The sequence below is a fragment of the Microcebus murinus genome, chromosome X (assembly GCF_040939455.1).
Source record: "Microcebus murinus isolate Inina chromosome X, M.murinus_Inina_mat1.0, whole genome shotgun sequence".
In the NCBI taxonomy this organism is placed as follows: domain Eukaryota; kingdom Metazoa; phylum Chordata; class Mammalia; order Primates; family Cheirogaleidae; genus Microcebus; species Microcebus murinus.
The window spans coordinates 87,965,360-87,989,324 of NC_134136.1; the positions used below are offsets into that span (position 1 = coordinate 87,965,360).

Below are 23,965 nucleotides of genomic sequence, written 5' to 3' on the forward strand. Positions count from 1 at the left end.
GACTCTCTGCAGAGTCCCAAGGTAGTACAGGGCATCACATGGCAAAGAGGCTCAGGAGACAGCCAAACTGACTTTTACAACAGACCCACTCTTGTGATAACTAACTAGCTCCCTCAATAACCCATTAATCTGTTAATCTGTGAATACATTAATCCATTCATGAGAGTAGAACACTCATGACCCAATTACCTCCCAAAGGTCCTACCTCTCAACACTGCTGCTTTGGGGACCAGGTTTCTAACACATGAAATTTTGGGAGACACATTCAAACTATAGCACCCTCATTGCATTTCATTTAATTTTTTAAATTTATTTGTGCATGTGACTCTTAAATGATCATTTTCAGCTCCTGGAAAAATCCCAGTGAGAATGACTGGTGTCCACTGCCTTGGCAAACCCCTTGAAAACCCATAGCTTGGCTTGTTAAAGCCTTCAACGTGTGACTGTACTTTTCCCATTTCCATTTTTTCAAAAACTTCAATTATAGTAAGGGCATTTCTTTGTTGCCTTCCTATGCATCATTTTCTCTTTTATGTGTCTTTGCTTATTCTTTTCCCAGCCCAGATCATAGTGATCTGTCTCACAGAGTTTTCCTCAGCCCAATGCATGTAGAGTGTGTGTGTTGGAATCAGATAGCCCTGGGTTGGAATCCCAGCTCTGTTTCTCACTAGGTGTGTGACCTTGAATGAGTCACTGATCCTCCTCAAGGGTCAGTTTCCTCCTTAAAATGAGGTCAACAGTGTCTTCCTTGCAGGGTTGTTACCTGGATTATAGCTAATGTACACAAAGAATCTGGCAATTGGAAAGAGTCATTTTGTGTCTTTTGAATCTAATAATAAAAAGGGCTTATGTTTTGTATGTCTATTTTTTAAATATTATTTTTCTTATATTTATAAAAATCTTGTTTTGCAATGAATTAGACATTTAAAAAAATCGGTGCTTCATCACAGGAGTTTGAAAAACACTGTTCTGCAGCAAGAAGTTGACAACCTATAGCCCTTGCTGGCTGCCTGGTTTTATAAATGTTTAATTGTAGCACAGCTATACCCATTCCTTTATGTGTTACAGCCTTCCCTCCATATCTTCAGATTCAACCAACTAGGAATCAAAATATTTGAAAAAAGATAATATAACAATAAAAGATAATACAAATAAATAACAATACAGTATAGCAACTATGTAGCATTTACATTGTAATGAGTAGTCTAATCTAGAGATGATTTAAAGTATAGGAGAGGATGTACATAGGTTATATGCAAATACTGTGCCATTTTATAACAAAGACTTAAGCATCTGTGGATTTTGATATCCACGGGGGTCCTGGAACCAATCTCCTGTGGATACTCAGGAATGACTGAATCTATGGCTGCTTTTTCTCTGCAAGGGTAGAAGTGAGTCATTGTGACAGAAACTTCACAGCCTGCAAGGCCTAAAATATTTACTATGTGATCCTTTACAGAAAAAGTTTGCCAATCCCCATTCTATTCTGTCTTTCTTAGTTCCTCAGCTGGATTGAGCTCCAGTTGCCCTCAGTGCTAAAGTGCTTGATAACATACCTTCTATTGCTTTCCTTCCCTTCCCTGTCTCGTTTTCTCACTCCCTGTCATTGTTTCTTAGATTGTTTCCCAAATAAACTATCTGTACTTCCATCTTTGACCCAAGTTCAACTTCTAGGGGTACCCAACTGCCATGATTTGAACGTGTCTTCCAAAGTTCATGTGTTGGAAACTTGGTCCCCAGAGGTGGGGACCAAGGTGTTATGGGAGGTAAGCCCTAGTAGGCAGTGTTTGGGTCACAGGGGGTACCACCTTCATGAATGGAGTAATGTTGTTATGGCAGGAGTGGGTTCCTTGTCATGGGTGAGTTTCACTCCCTCTTGCTCTCTCTTTGCCCGTCTGCTATGTGATGATGCAGCATGAAGGCCCTTGCTAAATGCCAGCCTCTCAATCTTGACTTTGCAGACTCTAGATCTATGAGAATACATTTCTCTTCATTACCCAGTTTCAGGTATTCTGTTGTAGCAGTACAAAACAGACTAAGACAGCAACTCATACACACCTCATGTCCTTGTCTGTCCTAGTCCTGCCCTTATCACTCACTAGAAGTGGCGAAAGAATGTGTCAGCTTCAGCATATCAGTTAAGTTACCCCCCCCAACCCTGTCTCTTCTGCAGCACTGTGTGAAAATTCAACTTTGTGTGCATGAATTTTTCTGATTTGTTTCTTCTATCTTACCAAGCGCCATCTCAGCACTAGGGATGGTAGAGGACAGAACAAAGACAGGGAGGAGGAAAGAAAATCCCATCTTGCCCTACATTTGATGCTCCCTTTTTAAAACAGCTTGTAAAGCTTGTAACGGATCCTGACCTGAGTCACGGCCGGTTGTTTTTCACTGGCCTCTAGACCTTTCCAGCCTCACAGGACGTGGTCACATCATTGCCCACCCCAACCTCATTGCTGCTGCTTTCATTTGCTTCCATGTACCCCTCCTAATTACTTAGGTCACTTCAGACTTAATTCTGTCTTCTAAAGTGTAACACAGCCATAATTAGGCCATATGTTAATTAGCAGGATGACGCCCTGTGCCTTGTCACTCGTGAGGGATGTGGCTCATCCCAGAAAGTGCCATAGAAAAGGGAGTTCAGCAGGAGGAGGAAGTCTAAGGAGGCTGGAAGTGACTCTTTGCTCAGCAAAAACTGCCTTAGAGAGCAGGAGAAAATGGCAGTATGCAAGCCAGGGAAAGGATGGGGTCACACAAAGAAAAAGAGCTAGAGTTGACCTCTTTTCCACTCTGGGAATGAGATGTAAGCCAGAAGGCAAGCCTGAGGCTGAGACTCCACCAGGGATGGCAGAATCTCCTGAAGGACTGGATGTGGTGGCCAGGACTAAGGTCAAGGTCCCGACAGAGGCCACAGGTGAGGTAAGTGTCAGGCATGCCCCCTTCTCTATTCCCTGGATGCTTGTGGGGAGGCCAGTGAAAAATCAAGGCCAATCTCTGCCTCTGTGGACACTAAGTGCCCTCCAGGAAATCGCAAAGAGTGGGATCTGGTAGCTTGGGGCTATCTGTTTCTATGTGCCATCTACGAATTTAATGTTGGCTCCCCTCATTTTCTGTCAACGGAACTTATTTTCTGACATTCTTGGGATAAGAAAGTTGAAAAGGAGATGGGGTAGGTCATGACTATTTCCTATTTCAGATATTGTCACCTTTATCACTCAGGAGACAATTTTCCAGGAAACTAATTACTGAGGGAATTCATGATTGGGTGGAATGACATATGAATTATAAAGATATTAACCTCCCTCCAATTTGCTGTCAACTCATGATGTGATGGAAACCTGTTCTGTCATCACCCAACTAATGGCTGAAAGAGACTAAGGCAGTCATTTTAAGTTATGTATTTGCTTGGATTTGGGGAAAAGGCATTTGACACAGGAACTCTCAAATCATACCAAAGGGGAAATTTTGAGAGATAAGTTTATGCAGATAATATTAATAAATATTATTATTATTTATTGCTAATATTTGTTGAGTTCCTGCTATACTCCAAACCTTTACAGGCATTAATTCTAACACTTCTATCATTATTCTCATTTAACATGAGGCTCGTAGACATTGAATCATACTCAAAGATCACATTGCCAACTGAGACAAAACTGAAAATCTATGCTTTTTTTCTTTTATTTTTTAAACTCCCAAACTTGAGGTCTGGTCACTATTACTGGGGTCAGCAACTCTTTCTATAAAATGCCAGATAGTAGATATTTTCAGCTTTGGCAGCCATACAGGGTATGTTACATCTACTCCACTCTGCTATTATAGAACAAGGTAGCCATAGACAATATGTAAATAGGTGAATGTGGCTATATTCCAATAAAGCCTTATTTACAGACATTAAAATCTGAATTCAATATAATTTTCACAGCATGAATTATTGTTCTTTGTTTTTTTTTTCCAACTACATAAAAATGATAAAATCATTCTGCTTACAGACCATATAAAAATAAGTGGAAGCCTAGGTTTGACCACAGGGTATAGTTTGCTGATCTCTGCACTGTACAAAACTGCCTGTCTAACAAATTATGAAAATAGTGAAGTGAAAGCAACTGAGCTATATATTTTACCTAAGGTAGCCAAGTCAGCCATGGGAAAGCTTATGGGACAGAAGCTATGGGAGACCATACTTCTCATTCTGCTCTACCATCAAATTAAATGTGTATATTTAGGCACATCTTAAAAACTTCTGGGTCATGCTCTCCTCGTCTCCCAAATGAGGTCCCGAACAACTCTACTCTTCTTTGATCCTAATCATAGTATGCCTGCACCAAATGATTTCCATAAAATCAAAATTTGCACTAAGATGATGAATTGGATGGTGCCATCGGTTCTATGAGGAATGGGGAAGAAGAACAGGTCTGTGGGGGACAGTAAGAGTTTAGGTGTGAACAAGTTAAGTTTGGGACACCAAATATAAGTGGAGGCTGTTGGATATAGGAATCTGGAGTTGGGAGAGAAGGCAGGACTACAGCTTGAAATATGAGAATCATTAGCATGTAGACCAAATCTGGGTACATCGTGGCATTGAATAACATCTTTTAGGGCAAGATTTCTCAACTGTGGTATTTGGGGCTGGATAACTCTTCATTATAGAAACTGTCCTGTGCATTGTAGGGTGTTGAGCAGCATCCCTGGTCTCTACCCACTAGATGTCAGTAGCGCCTCCCCCACTCTAGTTGTGACAACCAAAAATGCCTCCAGACATTGCTACATGTCCCCTGGTATGAAAGTCACCCTTGGTTAAGAATTACTCTTTTAAGGAGAAGGCTGAGGATAGTCCTTTAATGACTCCAACTTTGGAAGTCAGGAAGAGGAAGGGGAAAAGAGACTGAGGAGTAGTCAGTAAAGTAGGAGAAAAATTCATATGCCTCGTCCCAACTATTGGTTTGGTTTAATATTTGCTGAAAGGCAGAGGTGGATGGTACAGACAAGAGGTAATGCCCCAGAGCTCAAGGCTGAGCCCTACTGAGTCCCACTGTACTTCCCTTATGAGATTTCCAGTGGTAGGCGAGGGGATGAGGCACACAAGCACTAACTGCATGGAGCCTGAAGCTAATGTGATGGACGGTTTTCTAGTGGGGAATGGTAAAAAATAAATAAGGTAAAAATAACATTTAGAAACCAAAGATAGAGACCTTTATGCGTTTCTTCTTCTTTCTCATTTTATTTTTAGGAATAATTCTCAGAGGATAAAACTGTTATGGTTTGGGTTCAGGAGAGAAACAAGAATAGAAATAGAGTTTCTATGGTTTTGAGGAAAAGCAAGAGAGATTTAAGAGCTGTGGCTTTTACCATCCTGAGCTGTGGGTTGGGCTTTCTTTGCTTTCTTTTTCTTTTCTTTTTTTTTTTTCTTTTTTCTTTGTGATCTCTTCACTTACCTCATGCCTAATTATAGTTAAAAAATAGTGAGCAGATTGTGTGATGTTTCTCTTTATACATTTGAAAATTGAAGACCTGCAGCTTAATAAAGGCCCAATATAAAGGTTAAAAAATTCAGTCCCTGATATTGAGATTAATGTTGTTAGACAAAACTGCCTCTTAGCCACATGCCTGAGAGCAAAGGACCAAAAAAAGGGGAAATGTCTGCTTTTTCCTTTTTGTCTTCTCACTTCAAAATGAAGATAATAAACTTTATCTAGTACGTCGTTGGACTTTTATAGATGTTTAAAAATAATAACAATGTGTATCCTGATTGTGGTGGTGGTTACACAAGTTTAAACATGTAATAAAATTTCACAGAACTGTACACAGCACCTCTCCTTCCCCCTCCTGACCAAAGAAAAAAAGAGTGCAGAAAAAGAGTGAAATCCAAATAAGATTATTAGGTGAGTCAATAGTACTGTACCAATGTCAATTTCCTGGTTTTCACAATATACTATAGTTATGTAAGCTGTTCTCTTTTGGTGAAGTTGGGTGAAGAGTACACAGAACTCTATTATTTTTGCAGCTTCCTGTGAGCCTTAAACTATTGCAAATAAAAACTATGACTATTGTGTAGCTCTGGATCAATTTACTTTGCTATCAACTTTACCTTGTAGATTCCTTTTTGTTTTCATGGAAACTTGTATCATAAGTAAGCCAGATTATCAGGTTTTATTATAAATGAGAAAATAGAATCTGATCAATATATATTTAAGCTAATGTAATAGGTTATAATCCAGATCATGACCTGAATTGCTCTTAATGAATATGCAGTCACAAAGTTCAATGATAGGTGAAAGTCTGAAATTAAACAGAACTACCATTTAGTCTTTAGTTTTAGCATATTTTATTTTGGGACAGTCCAGGATTCATCTAGGTTTAGCTAAAGATTAAAATATTCATACAACACATCCTTAAATTCCCAGAAAGTAGAGGTGGCTTGCCTACTTTTTAAGGTGAGAATTTCTATTTCAGCGGACTTTGGGGAGGGCAAGCCTCCTCTATCTTGCTGATATGCCTAAGATGTGATCTATTTATATTACAAACCATATGCAGAGCCTGGCAAGCCTCTCTGCAAATGAGCTCATCGGCTCTGCCCTAAAGGAGGAGGCTGGGAGGGGGCACAAAGACATTAGGGACCTTTAACAACCATTATGCCTCTTGATACTGATTGAACAGGAAGGATAAACAAAATCTATGATTTCTGACAGGATGGATAAATAATAAATACCTGTCAAGGGGTACTAGATTTTTTCCTTGGTCTTCTTTGTAGGTCATCAAAGTCAAGTTCTTAAAGACTTGAGTACTGTTTAATGGGTTTTGCATATTGTGTAAATTGCCAGTACAGCTCATTTCAGATTTGTCTTACTGATGGGCCTCCTTCAAAGTGTGATGAGTTCTTCATTCAAAGCAACCAGTATTTATACAGCATTTATCCAGTGTTAAATAATTAGATTTGTCTCTAAGGAAATCAAGAGGAGCAGTTGCTGACCTCAAAAGTCTCCCAGACAAAGAGAAAAGACATGAGAAAACAAAGAAGTATATTACAAAATGGCAAGCACAGTGAGAGAGGCACATATAAGGTTCAGAGAAAGATATGGGGGTGGGATATCATTCATTGTTTAAGACAGTGTATCTCAAACTGGGCCTATAGAAGGATGAATTCTTGGGGCATGTTGAGTTTGCTACAAGAATTTAAAATTTTTGTGATTTTATTTAGATGGAAATTTTATATATACACATACACACACACACCTACCCACACACATACCTTTTTTATATGATCATGTAGATAAGTGTGTATTTCATTGAATACTCGTGGCCACCTGACTTTCATGCATCTGTACACTATTCCAATGAATGTTTTGCTTTAGTTTGAAGTAGATATGAGAACTGAGCAATTCCACAGCACAAAGTATTTGGGAACTGGGATTCAAAAAACCTGGGATTGAGCATTGGAGGCATATCTGTGTTCCAGTGCATCTTTTGCACAGATGCAAAGATGGCAATCTTTGTTTGGACCAACTAGAAAAAATTCGTTAAGAGGATGTGTAGTAGGACATATTTAATGAAGAATTTGTCTGTCCCTACTTCCAACCACAGCTAGATAAGATAGCCATTTAGTGTCTGAAAAATGCCCCAGTGCTTACTCTGCCCTTAAGGGAGCCAGAAAGCTATGCCCATAGGAAATCTTCTCTCCTTCTCCATATTCTTGCCATGAGCAAGGCAGTAGCAATTCAAAAACCTTAATGAAAAAGGCAAAAGAGCTACAGACACATGATCAGTGTATCAACCACGTATCAATAGAACTTGGTGCTAGTAATAAAAAAAACCATAAAAGAATGGCTTAAATTTATTGAGTCCACAGTGGATAGTCCAGGGCCATTCTGGTGGTTTAATAAGATAAACTGGGACCAATGCTCCTTTCAGATTTTGGCCTTGTCATTTTTTGGGTAAGACTTGTTGAAGTAAAAATAAATATGTAAAGATGAATTGCTAAATTTATTTGGGAAGAAAGAATTGAAATCTGGGTCTTACGCGAAGACCAGGTGATTTTTGGCACATCTAAAGAACAAAGAGAATGTTAGAGGCTTTATTAAAAAAAGAGAAATATTACATATTGCCCTTCAATAGAGTTTACTGGCACCAGTTACGGTTTGGGGAGCTGGCAAGCCATGATTGGTAGGTGAGAGTAGTGGGCAAATTAGTCCGAGACTTGCAGTAATTTATCTTAGCTACTGTACATAAAACTGGTCTCAGTTTACAACAGGTAGTTTCAGCAGTCAGGCTTGCAGAGAATTACATTCTTGGAGCAATGTATTATATCCTGAGTGCTTTATCCCCGGGTTCCTGAATTCTGATTTAGTTGGATATGACAAGAATGACCCAATTCATATGATCAACTTTCAGACTCTAATCTTCCTGTTGTCAACATGGCTGTCAGAGCTCCAGCTATCACATCTTCATTTCAGACATGAAGAAGGGGAAGAGCAAAGAGAAAAGAAGGCATTTTCCAACTGTATTAACTGCCCCAAAATTGCCTTCCCTGTAGTCCCCTTCTATGACTGTTGTAACATTTCATTGGCCAGGAGTATTTCAAATATTCCTAGTTGGAAGGGACATAGAAAATTTTGTTTGTAACTCATTACATTGCCCTGTCAAATAATCTCTAGGTTCAAGTAGTACAGAAGAGAGAAAATTTAACATTTGGTAGATAGCGTGGAGTCTCTACAACATTGGGTTCTGATATCATTTAGCTCTTGATCCAACTTCAATAACTACCCACATCCAGGCTTTCTGATATATGAGAAAAAGAAACCCTTGTTAAAGGCACTGTTATTTAGGTGTCTGTTATTTGTAGCTCGTCATATTCCTAACTGAAACAAAATATAAAACACTGTTAATTAGTGTTTAACTTTAAAAATGGGCTATTGACCGGGAGTCACAAATTCAAATATATTCAGAATTAGATAGACAATATGAGTGAGTGATACCAGTTCAGCAGGGGGATGAGCCTAGCAAACTGGAGAGTGTGTGCCCCATTTAAAGTGGGCAAACGCTGCTGCTGTTGAACTGAGAGGGGTGCTTTCCCACAGGATTGCCAGCCCCTTGTTACAAGATACCAAATTTCCAAAGAACCAGAAAGCTAGATCTTTATGCATATAGCAGGGCCACAAAATTCTTTTCACAGCACGTTATAGACTTGAAGAAAAGAGTCTTATTTCTTTGTTTAGTCTGCAATTATGGCCTTCTCCCAATCTCCCTTCTGCTGATCATGGGAAAAACACAACAAAACACCAACAACACTAAAAGTCAATCTTGTTTCAGTGTTAGTCCACTCTGAAAATTTGGGAAATGTTGCTTACTTTTAAAAACAATTATTAAGGTATAATTCACATACCATGAAATTAACTTTTTAAAAATTTACAATTCACCAGTTTTTAGTATATTCACAAAGTTGTACAACTGGTAATATCTGATTCCAGAATGTTTTCATCATCCTCAAAAGAAACCCCATACCTGTTAGCTGTCACTCCCCATTCTCCCTCCCCCCACAACTCAGACCCTGGTAACCGCTAATCTACTTTCTGTCTCTATGGATTTGCCTATTCTGGACATTTCATATAAATGGAATTATACAGTATGTGGCTCTTTTTCTCTGGCTCCTTTCACTTTATATAATGTTTTCAAGGTTTACAGGTTTACTCATGTTAAGATGTATCAATGTTTCATTCCTTTTTATGACTAAGTAATATTCCATTGTATTGCTATGCCACATTTTCTTTATGCATTCATTCATTGATGGCCATTTGGGTTGTTTCCACTTTCTGGCTATAGCAAATAATGATCCTATGAACATTTGTGTACAAGTCTTTGTGTGGACATATGTTTTTACTTCTGTTAAGTATATGCCTAAGAATGGAATTGCTGGGACATTTGGGAACTCTGTATTTAACTTTTTGAGGAACTGCCAAACTGTTTTCCAAAGTGACTGCATCAGTTTACATTTCTATAAGTAGTGTATGTTCCAACTTCTCCACATCTTTGCCAACTCTTGTTATTGTCCCTCTTTCTGATTATAGTCATCCTAGTGGGTATGAATTGCTGTCTCATTGTGGTTTTTATTTTTATTTCTTTAATGATTAATAATGTTGAGCATCTTCTCATGTGGTTATTGGCAATTTGTATATGTCCTTTAGAGAAATGCCTATTTAAATCATTTTCCCATTTAAAATATTGAGCTATCTTTTTTATTATTGCGTTATATGCTTCCTTTTATATAGTTTGAAATATATGATTGCCATTTCTTGCAGGTCACAAATGATCAAAAATTGGCAATTAATATGGTTCAAACTCTGTGCAAAAGTAGAGAATACTCTACAGTCCATTTGGATGCTACTAAGTAAGTTGGCATTTGTGGCTTATGTCTTTGATGGGAGAACTGGTGATCTGGCTGCTCTTGGCTTCCTGAGCGTCTTGTGTTTCTCTGGATGCTTCGGTCTTAGCTTTGCTTCTTTTGTCACTTCAGAGCCCTCTGAGGTCTCACACTGACTTCCATTTGACTCTGACTTGAGTAATCTTCTGTGGAGTCTTCAGTGGACAGCCACCTTACCCCAGCTATAGTCATTTCCTTTGGTGAACTTGACATCCAGAAGCTCAGTTACCTTTCCCATAGTGGAGCACAGGGCAACTTGAGAAAGCTAAATTTCAGGGTCTCCTTTTGCATCACTTGGTTGTCCAGTAAGATTATATGGATGTACTGCAGATTGGCATGATGCAGCTTCATCTCAGAGTCCCACATCCTCTGTATTTTCCCCAAATTGTCTGTTGTATCTCTCCTTTGCCAGGCATAGGCTAAAGAGCGGAAATCAGGAGATTCACTGTCTACTTTGCTCTCCTCCTTCTTTCTCTCCTCACAGTTCCTGGGATCAAAAGATAGGCATATTGGTCAGAGTTCTCCAGAGAAACAAAATCAATAGGGGATCTGTCTGTCTGTCTGTCTGTCTATCTATCTATCTATCTATCTATCTATCTATCTATCTATCTATTGATAGATTGATAGATAGATAGATAGATAGATAGATAGAGATAGAGATATTTATTGTAAGGAATTGGCTTATGGAGGCTGACAGGTCCCAAGATCTGTAGGTTGAATCGGCAAGCTGGAGACCCAGGAGAGCTGATGGTGTAGGTCGTCTGAAAGCTGGCAGGCTCAAGACCCCTTGAAGAGCCAATGTTTCTGTTCAAATCTGAAGGCAAGAATGAGCCACTGACCCAATTTGAAGGCAGTCAGGCAGGAGGAGTTCTCTTTTACTCAGGGGAAGGTCAATCTTTACGTTCTATTCAGGCCTCCAGCTGATTGGATGAGGGCCACCCACATTGGGGAGGGAAATCTGTTTTACTCAGTCTATAGATTTAAATGGTAATCTTATCCAAAAAGCACCCTCATAGGAATACACAGAATAATGTTTGACCAAATATTTGGGCACCCAATGGCCTAGTCAACTGGACACATAAAATTAACCATCATAGAGGGCTTTCTCTTAACTTCTGTTGTAAGTAGGATGACCATAAAATACATCATCCAATCTGGAATGTATCTGAGAGTGAAAGGAGGCACTGGCTGGGTGGGATGTATGGACTAGTGTACACTGTGATTGCACAGGTCAAACCAGGTTATATGGTGACCCTACTCATGATATTCAACTATCCTAGTATGTGTCCAGCTGGCAGAAATAAACAGATTAATTACTTCTTGTCAGGCTGCTGTAGAAATCTATGAGTCTGGGTCCTTAAAGTTGGCCTTCGGCAAGCTTATTAGGGACATATAAAAATCTAGAAAATCCTTCCTCAAGAAAATAGCTAGTTTTAGAGGATTAGTGTCCTGCTTCCTAAGCCTATTTTTGAAGATCAGGAGATGAATATTCCCTTGGAAATTCTCTTTGAAGTTCCTCTGTAATGAATTCTGGCCTCTCTCCAGACAGCTGGATGACTGAACATTCTAGGGTGAAGGTCATGTCATTGAAAAGGCAAAAGAATAAAGCACAATAGAAATATTCAGAAAATAGTATGTTTGTTACAAGTGAAATCTCTCAGTTTAAAATAGGGGGAAACTAATTCAATTTATAAATTTATGTTTAAATCAAAGCACATCTATGTCATCTTTTACTTAAGGGCCAAAAGTTTGTGACCCTTCCTAGACAAATCACAGACAAGTTTTATTACAGAATCAGATTAGTGGGGACTGGGAAGGAGAGGGGGAGGGAAAGGGTAGAAAATTACTGCTTCCCCTTATAAAATGGAGAGCCAAGAGACATTGACTATGGTGGACAGAACACGAAAAAGAAATAGCAGCATACTTAGAATGCTTAAGAATGCTCTTAGTGGCAGTATTGACTAATATAAGTCTTGATCTGGAGATGTAACTAATATATGCCTAAATATAAGTGGACACTGAATATAAATCTAACCATCATTTTCCTAAATGATAAGGTCAAAAACAACTTTTATTTTTTTAACTGTAATATACAACATTTAGAGAAAGAGTCAAAATGGCCAAATAGCTACCTATAATATTTTAACTTAAATTTTAGTTATATATCCATATTTTAAACCACATGTTATATAAACTGCACTGCTATTTGAAATTGCTCTTTTTCACTGTTATATTTCATGATGGGATTTTTTTCAAATGCCACGCATGCACATTGGCATTCACTTCTCCTTCCTCTAGAGCCACTTGAAAACGTAGTGCCATATTCACTTCCACTAAGTTGTCTGACTGCAGTACTTTTTGAATCTGCGTCTGATGCTGTCACTGGAAGTTTTATCCTGATTCACATATCCTCATTAATTTGTAGTGGGCTCCACAACATAGGCATTTAATGTATTTTAATAAAGTGATTTTCTAAAAGGTTTGTATGTAATGGCACCTGGATCTGCAGTTTGAAGTCATTTCTCTAGAAATAATGACTCAATCTGTGTTAAATTTATTTACCATCTCCTGTCATGTCAGGCGACCTCTATAAGCATACAAATCTAGCTTTGATTGAGGTCATTTCAGGTTAATGTGTTTTCCGCAAATAGTAATTTGTTCATAATTAAGTAATTGAGAGACTGCCCATAATATAAAAGTCTCAATAAGGACTTTATTTTTTGATGGGATAATTTTGAAGAAAAATCTTGCCTTATATTTGAGTACACACAATTTTGGGAAGAACTGCTGAAAATTTGGGGGTAAGGGAGGTGGGTCAAATCTTCATCTATAGTATCAGAAAATTAAGAGAAATATCTGATTTTGATAAACCAAGAAATTATGTCATAAAGCATACCCTCTAGAGATATTGAGGCAACTACTAGATGATTAAAAACCAGTGATGGTTTCATTTAGTGGCTTGTGGAGAGCTAGTCTGGGACAGGGTAAGATTCAGTCAAGAAACTATTGTTCATTATAGGCTGGGCATGGTGGTTCACATCTATAATCCCAGCACTTTGGGAGGCTGAGGCAGGAAGATCTCTTGAGGCCAGGTGTTCAAGACCAGCCTGGGCAAAATAGTGAGACCCTGTCTCTACAAAAAAAAAAAAAAAAAAAAAAAAAAGAGAGAGAGAGAAGAGAAGAGAATAGAAGAGAAAAGAGAAGATAGATTAGCCAAGCATGGTGGGACCTGGGTATAGTCCTAGCTACTCAGGAGGCTGAGGCAGGAAGATGGCTTGAGCCCAGGAGTTCAAGGCTGCAGTGAGCTATGATTGTGTCACTGTACTCCAGCCTGGGTGACAGAGCAAGACTATGTCTCAAAGAAAAAAAAAGAGAAAAACTAAACTGTTGTTCATTATAAAAGCACCTGAACTATAATATATTATAATGAAAACACTTAAAGCAGAATATTATAATAGTCCAAATAAGACAGGAGGAACCATGTCATTGATAATGTAAATTGAAGGCAGAGGCTGATTTTAGAGATGCCTGGGGGTAAAGTTGATGGGACTTCATGCCTGGATAATGGGGGTTCATGGAGAGGTAAGAATGCAGGATGACTGTGATCTCCTAGCTTTGGAGACTGGGCAAATATGGTGCCAAATTGGAAATGCATGAACAGACAAGTGAACAACAATGAAGTCCACTGTGAGCACACATACTCCCTGTTCAGTTAAAGAGGAGCCTGGAGCTCAGGAGAGAGTCTCTTAGGAGAGATACACATTTGAAATTCATCAGCATATAAGTGTAGATATAGCCACAGCAGTGGGTAGATTAGCCAGCAAAGGTGTTTCATGTAAGATAACAAGACTGAGGATTAGGCTTTGGGAAAACCATCATTATTAGAAGAGAGAGGAGAGAATCCATTGAGAGAAAGTAGGCCAGAGATAAAGGAGATTAAGGCAAGGCAGGAGAAAGTATCAAGAAAAAGAGTATTAGCAGTGTTAGATGTTGAAGGAATACCAAGTGAAATAAGGACAGAGAAGTATCTACTTGATTTGGCAAAATTCTTTTATATTTTCTAAGCAGGGCTGTGAACTCTTTAGAAGCTAGCTCTTTCTGTCTGTGAAGAGTTTAGAAGAACCTCTCAGGGAAGATATGACTTAGGAATGTTTAGTTGAAATAAACTCAATGTCCATCAAGAAGATTATGACCCTGGTGCAAACAAATGAATGTCCTCCTTGTCCAGACTTGCATGTGGCCCTGCACAGTGATAACTTCACCAGCACCTGAGTCCCTGCCTTTTTCCTCCAGGACCTCAAGGTCACTCTGAGTCCTCTTGCTTTCTTCTCTGGTTCTGTCAGGTTATCGCTGATCTCTGCCTCACTTTCTTCCATTTCTCCCCTCTCTGGCAAGGGCTTCACATTTGTTGGTGGGATTCTCTGTTGAACATATACCAGATTTTCCCACAGGCACCAATGTATCTTTCTGATTCCTGCAGATACATCTAATGAGTGGGAGCCATGGGGAGACAAATGTCACAATGCAAGGTTGTCTCTCAGACAAAGTGGTTCAAAGAGGTATCAAAAGAGTTAATCAGAGAGGCACCAAATTTCCATTCTCTGAACATCTTCTAGAGCAGACTAGATGACCTTTCAGTAGTTGTGCTGCAAAGGAAAGAATTCATCCATCAGAATTCACCCATCGGATGACCTTTACAATCCCTTCCTGCCCTAGGAGTCCATGGTCTCCTGATACCAAGCAGAGCATAGAAATCAGGGAACATCAGGGTTGGAAGGGACTTGAAGAGGTCATCTGATTCAATTCCTACCAAATAAATATGTCCCTTCTACTACCTCATTGAAGAAGAGCATTCTCAGCTTCTTTTTTTTTTAAAATTAATAAACTTTATTTTTAGGACCATTTTAGGGTCACAGCAAAATTAAGTAGAAAGTACAGATTTCCCATATACCCCCTCCCCCCATATGCAGGCACAGCCTCCTCCACTATCAACTTCCCTGACCAGATTGGTCCTTTTATTACAATGGGTGAACCTACACTGACACATCGTTGGCACCCAGAGTCTATAGTTGATATTAGTGTTCACTCTTGGTGTTGTACACTCCATAGGTTTTGACAAATGTATAATGACATGTATCCACCATTGTAGCATTATACAGAATAGTTTCACTGTCCTAAAAATCCTCTGTACTCTGCCTATTCATCCCTCCTTCCCCCCAACCCCTGGCAACCACTAGTATGTTTACTGTCTCCATAATGTTGCCTTTTCCAGAATGTTACATAGTTGAAATCATACAGTATGTAGCCTTTTAAGATTGGCTTCTTTCACTGAGTAATATGCATCTACATTTCCTCCATGTCATTTCATAGGTTGATAGCTCATTTCTTTTTAGTGCTAAATAATATTCCATTATCTGGATGTATCAGTTTTCTATATTCATTCACCTACTGAAGGATATCTCAGTTGCTTCCAAGTTTTGGTAATTATGAACAAAGCTGCTATAAACTTCCATGTATGGATTTTTGGGTAGACATAAGTTTTCAGTTCATTTGGGTAAATACCAAGGAGCATGATTGCTGAATCATATGATAAGAGTATGTTTAGTTTTATAAGAAACTGCCAAACTGCCTTCCAGAGTGGCTGTAACCATTTTGCATTGCCACCAGCAAGGAGTGACAGTTCCTGTTGCTCCATATTTTCACTAGTTTTTGGTTTTGGATATTGACCATTCTTGGCTTCTTTTTGAATGCCCAGTGATAATTAAGCATGTCAGAAATTCAGAACACATTTAATGGCTGGGGAAAGGAGGGCCTTATAGGGGATTAAGCTGAGATAAAGAATGTTTGTGGCTCCTCCACCTGGACACAGAGAGAGTTCTATCTGGGCTTTGGGCAGTGTACCTGCCTGTAGCAGAGAGCTCACTGAATATCTATTTCCTCCCCTACATTTCCCAGCCTTTCTTATAATTAGGTTGGGGCATGTGACTGAGCCCTGGCCAATGGGAATATGAGCAGAAGTGAAACCTCATTGCAAGTCTGGGTCACTTAATAATATGTGCCTCTTTGTTTTTCTGTTTCTTGTATTCCGAGCCATTGAAGTACCCTATGATTCAGATGGAGCAGCTATGAGGGACCAAAGCTTTTGTGAAATTGGGTCCCAGAATGACTGTGTGGAACAGAGCTCCCTCTGCACTGGGACATCTTGAGCAAGAAATACACTTTGTTGTGTTAAACCACGAGATTCCAGGGTTGATCTGTTTCCTCCACATAGTCTAGCGTAACCTGACTAGTGCACCTCTCTTTGCTGACCCTTAAGTTTTCTTTTGGCTCTCAGTCCTTTTATCTTCATTCAGTTGAAACTCCCTCCTATGTCTGTGCTAAACTTAACTTCAGAAACCTATAGTTATATTTGGCAACCTGACCCATCTCAACAAGCCTTTTAGAATCTGTCCATGTCAATAAGGTTTCCTAGGTCTCCCAATTAATTCCCTGTGGCTGATCATTGTCTTTGGACTCTGTGGGAATCTATGTGTTCGTTCTTTTGTGCAGTCCTTCCACAGGCTCGCCAATGATTTAGTTTGGCTAATACCAAGGATCTAGGCGTGGGCTCCCTTGGTGTCAATGTCCCTCTCTTGACAATTACTGCATAAGACTGCCCATTCTATTTTTAGAAGAGTCTAACTGATATCGAGTTTTTCTTTAAGTGAGCTTAATGTGTCTCATGAAAATTATATTTATTTGGTCAACCCCAGTCTCTGGAGTTGTAAGAATATCTTCCCCTGTTTCCATATGGTACACTTGTAGGTAACTGAAGATGGAAAGCTATCATGTCCCTTCCAATTTTTTGTCTTATCTAGGGTATCTGTTTTTATCCAGATGAATATATATGTATTTTTACAAAAGTGAAACCTTCCTGATGATAAGAAAATAGGATGATGAAAGGATATTTCAGTACACAAATATATTTATAGCTAATATTATACATTTAACACAAGGGGAATGAACTTATTTTTAAAAAGCTATAACACATGCATAGGCTGTATGGTTATACCTATAAACCATCTGCATTTTATACATCTTTTCATTTTCTTTGTAAGATTTCACTTGAGGTTGAAACTTGGCAAAGCCTTAGTCTGACAGCAATTTTAAAATACAAAATGTGAGAAAAGGAGAAAAGGATCTGTCATATTTTTTAAATTATAAAAGCACAAGGCAAGGAATAGCTCCTTTATCTTCTTTTCCTTTTTATGAACTTGGGAAGTCAAAAAAGGGGAAAGTTGGAGGAAAACAACCCTAGCACCTTTCAGCTTTTTAAAAAACTTGCTTTAGGTATTTAAATGAGAGAAGTAACCAATGACCTCTCAGAAGTCAGAGAGGCCACTATAATTTATAATTTAAAAGTACACACAGAGGAGCCCATTCTGCCATGGTATTTATTTTCCCAGTGTCTCTTGTCTTCTAAAGCCAGAAGGACTATGTATTTCTTTCTAAGTTCAGAGGGGCTCTGGAAGCCTGTAATTGCCACTGTGTTCCATTTAGCTTGAATGCCTTTTCCTATCTAATCTTATCATTATTGGGCTTTCCCTCCCTCTTCCATCTCCTTTCTCCTTATCAAAGCAGCCAAATAGCACCAAGGCAGCAGGACTAAAGGAACAGACGTTTATATTAACATAGGGGATAAAAAATAGGCATGTGCAAATGGCATCACAGCAAGTAGAGTGGGAGATAGGGTGTTGGGATGAACGGCATTGAGCAGGGAGGTATTATCAGGTCAGGTGGCCCAAGTAAGAAACCAGGTTGGATCAGCCAGGTGATTACTTTCTCTCCTTTCTGCCTTTCTGCTTGTTTTTTCCTCACTTCTTTCCTTGCCCTCCCATTACTTCATTTACTCTCTTTTCCTTTCTGCCATTCTGTCCTTTCTTTGCTTTCCTGAATTCTTACTGCTCTTCTTTCCTGTAACTCCTGCCCTATTCCCAGTGTCATCACTTGCCATGCGGTGCAGGAAAAAGTTAACAGAGCAGTCCTGACAGTGCTATCTTTAAAAGGCCTTCTTTCAAGGTTGGTGCTTGTCTGGTACCTGGGAACTTTGCATTTGAAATCTTCTCTAAGTAAAAGATTGTTATCCCCACTTGGGCCATTAAACACCTGCTTCTTTCTGGGAATCTAGAATTTTGGTAGTTGTGGCAAGTCACTGTGTCTATCTGACAACCCTCCAATAGAAACTCTGGACTCTGAGTCTCAAGCAAGCCTGAATATGAAGAAACAGTACACACGTGTTACTACATCTCATTGTTAGAGGAAGGAACACATTCCTTTCTTGTGTGAAGAGAGAACATAGGAAACCTGTGCGTGGATTCCTCAAGATGATCCCTGATCTCTCTTTTCCCTTTGGTGATAAACTATAACCATGAATACAACTACATCTGAGTCCTGTGAGTCCTTCTAGCAAAGCACTAAATGTATGGGTCTTGGGACCTCTGAGACAAATACCAAAGGTAATGTTTTTCCTGGCTCATTTTTATTGCCTTCAAAGTGGTATTTAAAAGTCAGATAAAGGATTGCTGATTTTTTACCTTGTGAAAATTATTACTATTTCCCATTAGGAAGAGACTTATTTTAAAATTACAGGTGAGGGTGAATGGAGACTACTATGTACCAGGCACTGTGCTAAGCAATTTGTGTAAATGTATAATTTAAACAACTCTGTGAGGTAATAATTATCACTTTTACTTTGAATGTGAGGAAGTGGACTCACCAAAGATTATAAAGATGGGAGTTGGATGAGACAGGACTTCAATGGTTTAGTTCAGTTTAATGAACAACTAATATATACTAGGCAATGTACTAGATACAGGATAAAATGATAAATGAAACATAAAGCAAACTACAGAATTGTTTAGGGAGGAAATGGACAGATAAACCTAATCATTATGCTCTAGTAATAGCTTGAGACGAATATATGCCTGGGGTGCTATGGGATTTGAATATAAATCTTTCTGATGACAAATGTATGGTTTTTATTTTTAATGTTCATTATTGCTATATTCTCCCTTTCTTCCAAAGGAAATGCACATAAAGAAACTTAAAAGTTCTATTTTGTTCTTGAATAATTCTAATTAGGTTTTGAAATGTAAAAGAAGTATGTGTTCATGATAAAAATGTCTGTTGAAAAAAAGAGTGCAAAGTGGAAAGTCAAAATTCACATTCTTTTTCAACAGTTTCCCCCATTCTATTCACCAGTGTAAATCACATTAACATTTCTCATTGTCCCACTCATTGCCTAATACTGTGAAATATCAAATAAAAAGATATGAGCCCACCAATATCTAAATTTAATCCTTAAAATAACAAATCATTTTTTTCATAGCCTTCCTGGGCAAAGTCTAAGCACCCTAAGTGGCCATGGCCATGCTGGACTGAATTTGCATTACTGACTATGAATTGTATTTTATAATAGTTTATATTTCAGTTCATTTTTAAACTGAAAAATGTATTTCTATATTTTCATTGTCTCTTTCATCACTTTGGTCGATGGATTTGGTCTTAAATATTCTCCATTATAAATTTTTTTAAGAAAACATAAATTATCAGCTATTTGATAAAAATGTTCATTATTTCACTATAACAATTAAAGCTTCAACATAAAAGCACCAAACTTAAAATTCTTCTGGTTTCTTTTGTTTCATCTTGAAATTAAAGTCCTCAGTAAAAGAAATTAAAAAAAAATCTCTACTAGCATATATAATATATATTTCTATACATTACTTTTTCATTTTCAAAAAATCCTACTGGTCAATTATTTGAGTTAGGCATCTCAAATATTTATGTTCATGTGGAATTTTGAGGAAATTATTTTGGAATGTCCTTGGATTCAGTTTTTCTAGAAGCTGAAATTTCACATTTCTTCAGCCCTTGATCTGAAAAATCTTATTTTTCTAAGGATGTGGTAAAAGAATAGGGTGACAAAAATAGATTCTTGCTCAACTATTACAAAAATAGGTGATAGTGGGTAGAAATGATAAATTATAGTCAGGAATAATAGGGTGGTCATGATTTATGTTAGGACTGGAGGGAATCTTAGAGCTCACCCAGCATGTCCCCTCATTTTGAATGTAGAACTCTTCATACTGCTAATGATGAAAAACAAAAATGAATAATAATTTACAATGAGAATACATTTTGCAGTTTTGTTTTTGTCCTAGAGGCTATTTTTGTTTGCCTCTAGATATGAGTATTCTTGTGTATGTTTGGGGAGTTTTCAGCAGTACAAGCTCAGTAATTAATGAGTAGAAAAGCAATTATGTTAGGTCCGGTTCAGGAAAATGGCCCAATCTCACTAACCTTATTCCTATGAATTTAAATCAAATAAGTTCAGTTCAAATTAAATCATCAAAATCTAGCACAGATTTTTAACCTATCTTCTAAGGTGGTCTTCATCCTTGATGTGGGGTGGGGGGGACAAGACCCCCATCATGAAAAATTAGAAAGCAATATCAGAGCTCAAATATGAGACACAGGCAAAAGGTATTATAAGGATATTCATATATTTTTACTGGCCAAAGATAGCACTTTTCTTATTTGTAAAATAAAGATTTTAGATTAAATTGACCCAATGGTTTTCATTTTGTGTTTTTAATGAATTAATAGAGTTATATAACCATTGTCTGAATTTTATTTTAGAATTTTCCCATTACCCCCCAAATTTCCCTTGAGCCCATTTATAGTCAATCCCCACCTCTGTGCTTCCCATCCCCATCTCTACCAGGTCCAGGCAACCACTGATCTGCTTTCTATATTTACAGATTTGCCTGTTGGAAATTTCGTATGTATGGAATCATGCAATTTGTAGGTTTTTATGTATCTATCTTCTTTTATTTAGCACAATATTTTTGAGGTTCATCTATATTGTAGCATGTGTTAGTAGTTTGTTCCTTTTATTGCTGCATAATATTCCATTGTATGGACATATCACATTTTGTTTATGGAATCACCAGTTGATGGACATTTAGGTTATTTCTACTTTTTGACATTATAAATAATGCTGCTATGTACATTCGAATATAAGTATTTGTATGGATATATGTTTTCATTTCTCTTGAGTAGATTCCGGAGTAGACTTGCTGGTTTACATAATAGATTTATGTTTAAAGTTTAAGGAAACTGCCAAACTATTTTATAAAGTGGTTGTATCATTTTAAATCTCCACTAGCAATATATAAGGGTCCTGGTTTCTCCAAATCCTCACCAATACTTATTATTGTTTATTTTTTATTGTAGCCATTCTAGTGTGTGTGTAGTGGTATCTCCTTGTGGTTTTGGTTTGCATTTTCTTAATGACTAATGGTTTTGTACATCCATACTTTCATATACTTATTAGTTATTTGTATGTCTTTTTTGGTTAAATGCCTATTTAAGTCTGTTATCCTTTTTAAAATTTGGTTGTTTGTCTTTTTATTACTGAATTACAAGTTGTATATTCCATATGCAATGCCTTTATCAGATATATGATTTCTAATATTTTATCCTAGTCTGCGGTTTGTTTTCTAATTTTTTATTTATGTCTTTTGAAGTGAAAAGTATTTTAATTTTCACAAAGTCCACTTTATAAGTCAAAAATCATGAAAAGTTCTTTCTGTTTCTGAAAATTTTATAGTTTTAGCTCTTACATTTAGGTCTAGGATACATTCTGAGTGGTTTTATTTTTTCTTTTTTGTGGAGAAGAAAATTGGAGTTTATTAATTTGCTAGCATATGAAGAGGTTGGCAGACTCCTGTCTCAAAGTACCAACATCCTGCTTCTGAGCAAAAGTGCAGAGCTTTTAAAGGTTATGATCAATTCCATCTTCAGCTAAGGCAATCTCATCATCTCCACCCAGACAATTCCCTTGAGCTATCTCCTGTGGCACAAAGAACAAAAGACATTTCCCTGCCCCTCCTGACCACTGGCCTGAGGCAGGGATGCAGATCCTGATCCTAGTTCTCCAAAAGGAGTGGGAGACATTTTAACGAGACATAAAACATTTTTGTTGTTTTTTTCAAGCCATTTCTTCTGTTACATATCCTCACCTGTCAATATTACCTTTCCATATATATGGGAGGAGAGGTGACTACTGAGTAAATTTTTGTGTACAATATGAGGTAAGCCCCTCCCTCCCTCCCTTCCTTTATTCTTTTCTTCCCTTCCTGCACCATGTGTTGACAAGGCTATTTTTTTCCTCATTGAATTGTCTCAGTACCTTTGTTGAAAGTAAATTGACCATAATTTGGTCTCTCAAATCTGTTCTATTGATCTATATACCTATTATTATGCCAATCTTATGTTGTCTAGATTACTTTAGTTCTACAATAAGTTTTGAAATTGGATATATAAGTCCTCCAATTTTGTTCTCTGTTTTTCAACAATATATTTAGCTCTTCTAGGTCTTTTGCATTTCCATATAATTTTTAGAATCAATTTGTCAATATCTACACAACTTTCAGCTGAGATTTTGATAGAGATTATACTGAATCTATAGATCAGTTTGGGGAGAGTTGCCATTTGAAAACTACCATAAAGAGAGATTTATATACACAAGAGAGATTTATTTATAAAGACAGATTTACATATAAAAGAGAGATTTATATAAATATATATATATGCATATATATATGCATATATATATATATATATATATATATATATATATATATTATTGGTTTTGTTTTTCTGGGGAACCCTAATAGACACTGCTTTCTGACCTCCATTGTTTCTGATGAGCAATCAGCTATTAACCATATTATTTTTTCTTTATATGTAGTGATTAGTTTTCTTTTGCTACTTTCAAGATTTTCTATTTGCCTTTTTGTCTAGTTGTGAATTTCTTTTTTAAAAAAAATTAAAAAAAATATTTTAGAGATAGAGGATAGTACAGATCATGATCTCACTGTGGCCTTAAACTCCTGGGCTCAAGCAATCCTCCTTCCTCAGCCTCCCGAGTAGCTGGGACTACAGGCATGTGCCACCATGCCCAGCTAATTTTGTCCATATATTTTTAGCTGTTAAACTAATTTCTTTCTATTTTTTTTTTTTTAGTAGAGATGGGATCTCATTCTTACTCAGGCTGGTCTCGAACTCCTGAGCTCAAACGATCTGCCCACCTCGGCCTCCCAGAGTGCTAGGATTACAGGCGTGAGCCACCGTGCCTGGCCTGAATACTGTACATTTTATATCATATGTTGTAGCAACTCTGGATTCTTACTTTTTCCCTAGAGAGTTTCTGTGCTTGCTGATTGTTCTCTTTTGGTTTGTTTCATTTAGTAACTTGCCCAGGCTTAACCCTTTGCACTCAGATATCGAGTGTGGATAATGTCGAGTGGATAATGAGAAAAAAGCAAGCGAGTGCAAAGGGTTAAATTTGTGGAATTGTCCTACCAGACTTCTTACTCTTATATTTGTGGCTGTTGATGTCTCTGCTGTTTTTCCCCCTTATTTTTATTTTTTAACTTGAATTTCTAGGTGTTATTCCTTTGTCTGCATAACTTAATGCTGAGCCAAAGATTGATCAGAAAGTTG

The 23,965-nt window shown here is 37.7% G+C and overlaps 1 protein-coding gene and 1 long non-coding RNA gene across 2 annotated transcripts in view; both read left to right on the forward strand.

Moving 5' to 3' along the window:
* The window catches only part of LOC105882445 (glia maturation factor beta), a 902,793-nt gene that overhangs the window by 73,753 nt on the left and 805,075 nt on the right, over positions 1-23,965 (forward strand). The gene's annotated exons all lie outside the window — the stretch shown is intronic.
* The window catches only part of LOC142865895 (uncharacterized), a 48,385-nt gene continuing 27,055 nt past the window's right edge, over positions 2,636-23,965 (forward strand). The window contains exon 1 of the long non-coding RNA XR_012915988.1: positions 2,636-2,919. This is a non-coding gene — a long non-coding RNA (uncharacterized LOC142865895). The remainder of the gene's footprint in view (positions 2,920-23,965) is intronic.